This window comes from Tachysurus fulvidraco, chromosome 12 (assembly GCF_022655615.1).
Source record: "Tachysurus fulvidraco isolate hzauxx_2018 chromosome 12, HZAU_PFXX_2.0, whole genome shotgun sequence".
Taxonomy (NCBI): Eukaryota; Metazoa; Chordata; class Actinopteri; order Siluriformes; family Bagridae; genus Tachysurus; species Tachysurus fulvidraco.
The window spans coordinates 19,862,523-19,870,237 of NC_062529.1; the positions used below are offsets into that span (position 1 = coordinate 19,862,523).

At 34.9% G+C, this 7,715-nt stretch overlaps 1 pseudogene; it reads right to left on the reverse strand.

The window, feature by feature from the left end:
* Positions 1-2,607: 2,607 nt before the first annotated feature.
* On the reverse strand, positions 2,608-5,733 carry LOC113640581 (annotated as a pseudogene).
* Positions 5,734-7,715: the final 1,982 nt, after the last annotated feature.

Genomic DNA, 7,715 nt, shown 5'->3' on the forward strand with positions numbered 1-7,715 from the left:
AGTTGTTAAGTCTATTCTGTACATTTCTGTTTAAGGTTCTAACGGAACTGAATTAACCCGACGCAGTGTGGTGACAGTTGTATGTGAATTGTTGTTTCTAAAGTAACTGAAGCAAAGTGTTTAAGCTGATAGGTTTCTAAAGTAACTGAAACTGGTTGTGTGTTTGTTATAATTCTGTTAAGATTCTAAAGTAAGTGAATCAGCCCGCCACACTGTGGCAGTTGAATTATAGCTAAGTGTTTCTAAAGTAAGTGAAACAGTGATAGTGATGCACCACGGCTCTGTAGAGTTTAAAGCAATAACCCAAGGTAGTGTGGTGTTGTCAGACAGACTGTAACAGTGTTTTAAACTTCAGTTTTAAGTCCATGTACTGTGGTTAAGTAAAAGGTTAGGTTTTAACGCAAAGAAACCCACCATAGGCCTATGCCCTTGGTTTGGCAGGCTTATAATAGTTTTATAGGCTATTTTATAGGCTTAAAAATTTCATACTCTTGCTCTAATACTAAATCTCTAATCTCTAATGATTTTATACTGTGTGCAATACATACTATTCACTAGGTATTGAAAGCCTAAATTATTCCCATTTGTACACTGTTAATGTCACTCTATGCTTTCATTTTCAATAATTAAAATTACACATACGCAAAGGTTTGATGAAATGATGAAATAGGAAACCAGTAACTGGATTCTGGAAACTGGAAATTTAGTAAATGGATCTCTGACTAACATCCTTTACCGTCAGTTGCTCTTCATACATGAGATCATTTCCAAAGAAAGGGGAAAGACAAAAGGATCACTAACACCAGGAAAAGCTGAAATGAAAACCCCAATTTAATACACATCAGCAGTATAATTTTGCATGAATATATTAGCAATTCATTTTTAATTTAACAAAGGTAAATGTTGGAATTCTTTGAATGAATATTTTTTTTCTGTATCACAACATTTTTGAGACTGTTTGCATTGTATTGCATAAATATAGCACATTGAAAATCAATTCATGTAGTTTTTTCAACACACCTGAAGAAAATCAGTAAAATTAATATAAATGAATATCATTGCAGTTTTTTTGTTAACTGCTTACTCCATAAATGCGTAATCCCTTTAGTTCTTCAACAGCACAGGGAACTCAACACCAAGACTATGTTAGTTGGGAGTGAGTTTTGTGAATGCACAGTAGTACAGTTTTATAATTGCCATATTTTAGTAACAGGCAACTTCTTGTCCTGAAAAGTGGTGAATGAGGACTTTCAGGAACATTGATTCACCATATCATGCCCAAGTAAATTAAATGACATCCACCTGGACCTGAACTTTAAAGGTATGTTTAGAGCTCATATTTCTGGCCAATCATTCTAGTCTCCACAGCTGCAGACTTTTGACCTGATTTGCTCATGAAGATTTGTGCACAGTGACTCACAAAGGCCTTATGATCTCCCAACAAGCTGTTTTAACTGATGCAACAGAATTTCAGAGCGATTTCCATTGAAATAGGTCCACAGAAAGTCATAAGACTTCTTGCACAAAAGCAGACTTAATACCTTGGCTGGAAATTCAGTAAAAATTTTGACAAGCTCAAAGGACTCTATTTTTCTCTAAGCTTCCACTGATTCAAGAGCTGACTAGAAATAAAGGTGCTGGTCATATAATTAGAATATCGAATTGATTTATTTCACCTATTCCATTCAAAAAGTGATACTTGTATATTATATTCATTCATTACACCCAGACTGATGAGCATGTATGAGCATGTACCGCACTCAATACTTAGTTGGGGCTCATTTTGCCTGAATTACTGCAGCAACGCGGCATGGCATGGAGTCGATCAGTCTGTGGCACTGATCAGGTGTTATGAGAGCCCAGGTTGCTCTGATAGTGGCCTTCAACTCTTCTGCATTGTTGGGTCAAATTTGGGATACATTTTTTTGGGATAAATTTTCTATGGAATTAAGGTGAGGCGAGTTTGCTGGTCAATTATGAACAGGGATACCATGGTCCTTAAACCAGGTACTGGTGGCTTTGGCACTGTGTGCAGGTGCCAAGTCCTGTTGGAAAAATGAAATCTGCATCTCCATAAAGTTGGTCAGCAGCAGGAAGCATGAAGTGCTCTAAAACTTCCTGGTATACGGCTGCGCTGATCTTGGACCTCAGAAAACACAGTGGACGAAATCTATGGGTTATTGTGAAGAGGAAGATGCAATATGCCTCATACTTTTCATGTTCATACTTTTCAGTTGGCCCAGATTTCTAAAAATCCTTTCTTTGGTCTTAAGTAATATTCTAATTGTCTGAGATACTGAGTTTTGGATTTTCCTTAGTTGTCAGTTCTAATCATCAAAATTAAAAGAAATAAACATTTGAAATATACCAGTCTGTGTGTAATGAATGAACATAATATACAAGCTTCACTTTTTGAATTGAATTAGTGAAATAAATCAACTTTTTGATGATTTTCTAATTATATGACCAGCACCTGTAAGTAACACATTTTAAACAGACTGACACCAAGTCATGGATTAGGAACAACCATGGAGATGCCATTGATACATAACAATAATGTTTAAACTACATTTAAAGAATTAGATTTTATTTCTTGACTGGGGTAAAACCAAAGGTTTTACAGGTAAAAGAATTTTTCTGGCATCATGTGACATTACCGTCTATTAAATCCACTCAGTATGAATGCTATTTATTTATATATATATAAAGTTGAAATTAAATAATCACATAGTCATAGATGTTCAAGAAATTTAGAGATTATTTAGACATGAATCAGAAAGGAAAAGGAAATTAAAAATGCAAGCTCAAGAGAGAAATAAGGTTCCCATAGACGTTTTCATGGGAGTCATGGTGTTGCTGCAGATTGATTGTCCATGGAGTTGTATTTCACCCACCTGTAGTAAAACATAAATTTGTCATGTTTTTGCAGTTATTGTTAAGATAGAAAATATGAATACTGAAGCTAGATTATATAATTTGTTTCAAACATTTTCTTAGAATTCATTGTTGGTTTTCAGTTTTAATTCATTAAAGAAATTGCTTTATTTTCAATTCGAATTTATTTGTACAGTGCTTTTAACAATGGACATTGTCTCAAAGCAGCTTTAAAGAACAAGAAACAATACAATAAATTTAATATTATATGAAGATTAATATAATACAAAAATTAATATCAACTTATATGTATGTGTTTGTATTGATTCTCAACTAGCAAGCCTGAGGTGACTGAGCCAACTGTGGCAAGGAAAAACCCTCTTAGATAGATGAAGAAGAATCCCTCAGAAGAACCAGACTCAAAAGGGAACAGCAGGGTACAGTCCAACAATTGTGTATTGATGAGGAAATAATAGTCACCACTTCACAGATATTTATTATGTATACCTTTAAACCAGAGGGTACATGGCATCTGTAGCGATGCCACACTGGTTAAACTTGTTCCTTGACATCCTGATATAACCATTTTCACCCCAGCCAAGACCCCAGCTGTAAAAACAAAAATGGTCAGTAACAAATTAATGTGGATACTACTTTTATCTTATAACCTTATAATCTTATATAATATTTTCATCACTTAAAGCTAATAAAATTACCTGTTCTTAACCAGCCAGTAGTCATGTTTTTGCTCTATACCATAACCAACAACCAGGACAGCATGGGTCAGAATAGTGTTGCCGCACATTGGGTCATCATAGATGCCTTTAATTAACCAAGTAATGACCAATTACCAACATTATACAATAAATTATTACCTTTTCAGTAAGCAGTAAAGTACGGACTAGTAACGTGGGATTGATTTGTGATCTTCATGCAAGACTCACCAGAATGATAAAACTGGAAGGTAGTCAAACCTGCTTATATGGCAACAGAAATGGGTCCAATAAAGGCCACAGCATCCTGTAAAGCAAACTCATCTCCACTCTTCACATATACATAGCCAGTGCAAGTAGCTCCCACAGTGGCAGGATTAAGCCTGCAGTATCCCTTCTACAAAAAGAGAAAGTTCATACTTTGTTACTTTACATTGGAAATGCTAATCATAGTTTTTCTACAAAAATGTATAATGTCTGTCAAAACTAGTTTTGCCTATCCATCTAAATAATGTGTACTTTGCTTTACTCACTATGCCCTCATAAGGGTAGGACTCCTCTGTGTCAATTCCATTGTTGGAAATAATGTAGTCAAATGCATTTTCTACCCAGCCACCATTGCAACCATAGTTCATAAATGAACAGTCCACCAATTGTTGCTCACTCAGAGAAACCAGCTTCCCTGTCTTCCAAAATGGCTGGCCTTCCAGTGACCCTGTCAAAGAAAGGACAGAAGACCTGTATTAGTGATTAGCCACCCAGTTCCACAAGGTCTGACACCTCAAGCCCTTTTGTCTGAGAGAGGACTGATGTTAGGAGAACAGAGAACAAATTACAGTCTTGTGAAGGCAGATTAACTTTAAAATCAAAAAGAGATGAAGGTAGGATTGAATAGCAATATGGGATCATTTAGTCTTAATGGTAGTGGAAGGGCAAGTGTTTTAGAACCTGAGATGTAATTAATTACAATATTTTTCAGTACAATATTTTTTTCCTGTTGCTCCTTACCGCACTGAAGGCCCAGCAAGAGCCACACTGCATCTGGTCTTTAACCTCAGTCACATAGCCCTTTTTCCTCCAGTCCACAATATCTTGCTGAACAGCTCCTCCTGCCGGTTGGTGATATGTAGCTGCACTGTGTTTCTTGGTCCTGTTGAAGGATCTCAGGCAGCCTCCTGGTTACTCTGTTTGAGATGTATTATTAAAGAAGTTTAGTACTTGTTTTCTGACTGTTTCCAAAGAGCAGAAGTGAAAAGGTTGTCTTTCTGGTGCATTTTTTCATAAATGTAACAATAAAAATAAACATTTTTATATATAGCCAAGAATATTAAATTGAAGTGGAATCAGATTAAAATAATGTATAAATAGTTTGCAAATGAAAGTTGTAAAAGTTTGGATTGTATATTTTGTCACACCCAATCATGTAAAAACCTACTGCTTAATTATTTTGGAAAATTACATGTCAATGTATTTTCTTGCTGGAAAATATCTAAATATTATTAAATGTTCTTTATTAGCTTAGTTTATTGATTTATTTTGCCCATAGTGGAGCACCAAGGACTAGCCCATTGCCTTTAAAATCTTTTGAGTCAGTTGTAGCCACAAGATAAATATAATTTCGAGTTTCCCACATATATTTGGTGTGTCACATAAAAACTTACTGTACGTTGTTTATAAACACACATATATATAGGTCAGCATGTCTTGGTGCCTTCTCACCATGTCTGCAAAGTAGTTCATGCCAAGTCTGTAGCTCTTAATGCCTTGGCCGGCCAGCATGTTGTGTACCACAACCATCTTGCGATTTTCCAACCAAGTCATCTTACACTGAGACTCCTCCTGTACAGTATTATAGATCTTACCTCATTTAATTTAAAGAAAAAAACAAAAAAACAAAAAAAAACAAGATTGGACAAAATGAAAAAACATAACCCATGAAAAAACATAACCCATGAAAACAAATTACTGCATGACTTATGAATCCATATTTGAAAGTAACATAAGATCTTTCTTACCAAACTTTAATTTCCAGGCCTGAAACTCCAGGTCTTCAAGAGAGACACTAGCTTCAGTGCCATAAGAGTGATAACAGTGCCATAAGGGTGGCCAGTGCCATAAGAGCGATGACAATAAGCAAATCCTTCATTCTGTAACTAATAAAAGGTCCACATTTCTGTTTTTGCATAAAGAACTGATTTCTTGATTCCACTGTATTCTCCAGTTTGCATTTACTCAAACTATTTCCCCTTTGAATGCATATAATATAATATAATATAATATAATATAATATAATATAATATAATATAATATAATATAATATAATATAATATAATATAATATAATATAACTAATTTCATTCTATATAATGTATATATATTTGTACATACCTCATGACTCCTCTACGAGTGGGGACTTGTGGACTTCCTGCCCCTATATACCACACTGTTATGTCTTACATCTCATCTGTGTTCTGACTTTCTTGTCAGTCTCCACCTCTATGTCCTTTTGAATAAGCAAAACAAGCAAGATTGTTCTTTTACATAATGAGCAGTGAGGTAAGCAAGGAGTAGATTTTTAGGATATACAGTAGTTGTTCTTGGTAGCAAAGAACAAAGTTACATTAGTATTATTAGTATTATAATTATGCTGTATTGTCTATTAAGGTTGATACACATAATCCAAATACCAGTTTTTAACAAACAATTTTTATTAATGTATTTTCAGTAGGTCTGGTTTCCAAAAGCATTGCAGAACAGCATCAGCAGTGAGTATTGTGTTAATTATGCCAGATTGTGAATATGTTTGTGTTCTGTACTGTTGGACTTCAGCATATAAAATAATTGAACGTTACATTTTAATGGATCGACCTGAGCAGAACATGGACAGACAAGTTTTCCTTAGTTTATACAGTAGTTTACTTCATGCACTATTGGGAATTTGCTTGAGATGTTTTGCCTATTTGAGATATTTTTTCCTAAAGGACTCTAGTATGGTGTCGAATAAGCCTTTTTTTATAATTTCATGTTTAACAACCATGCCTAATAAGCATACTGGGGTTGACAACACCAAATTATGCTTAGGGTATATAAAAGAGCATGCATTATTAATTACTGAATATACTATATACTGTACAATGGTTAATGTGAAAACAAGCTCATGTTAATCATATTAAATGATATTAATGTTTCCCAGTGCTATAAATATATGTAACCTGGTTCCCCGAGAAGAGAACAAGAAACTGTGTCATACATTGACACTATAGGTTGCTGCCCAAAGCAGGATCTGCTGCACAAATTTGAACAGAGGACACGAGCACATGATGATTGGTCACATTAAGTTTTGTGAAGATAATGTGTCCGAAATTAAGACTGTGAACATTTTCCCAAATAACAAACCTTGGGTAACTAAACTATAGTTGAGGGGGAAATTCTTAAAGCAAAATTTGATTTTAAAAATAAGATTGAGTCTAATTTTCTAACTGGTAATGTAAGACAGGCATGGGATGTACTTAATACACTAAAGGGCAGGCCTAATAAAAGGGATGATAGTTCTGAAAGTAATAGTCAGTAATAGTCAGATTTGAATACAGTTTATTGCAGATTTGACACTATGGATGGCAAGATAGAATGTGATGAGATACTGTATGTAAAAATCTTCCTGTTCAAACACCAATAGTTATTGAAGAGGCTGATGTGTTAGCGAGTCTTAGGAAATTAAAGCCCAACAAGACAACCGGCCCAGACGGTTTGAAAGGCAGTCTTCTTAAAGACTGTGCCCCTCACTTAAAGGGAGTTTTTACAAGGCTGTTTCAGTCTCTTTTGGATTCATGCACAGTGCCTAAATTATGGAAAAGTTCGGTTATCGGGCCTTTGGCAAAAAAGCCAGGAGCAAATACACCTGGCTAGCTCTTTAGCTATAATTAAATACACATATTTTTGCAGGTTTTCAGAGAAGAGACAGAGTTCCTTTCCAAGTTCAGCTGTCTTTTTGAAAAAAGCAACCAGAGTCATCACTCAGCAGAAGCATGTGACCACCAGCAGGTAGCTCTGAATACAAAAATGCACATAATTATTGTAAAAATTTAATCCAGTTTAGCAAGAATACACACAGTTTCTTTATCTATAGCTG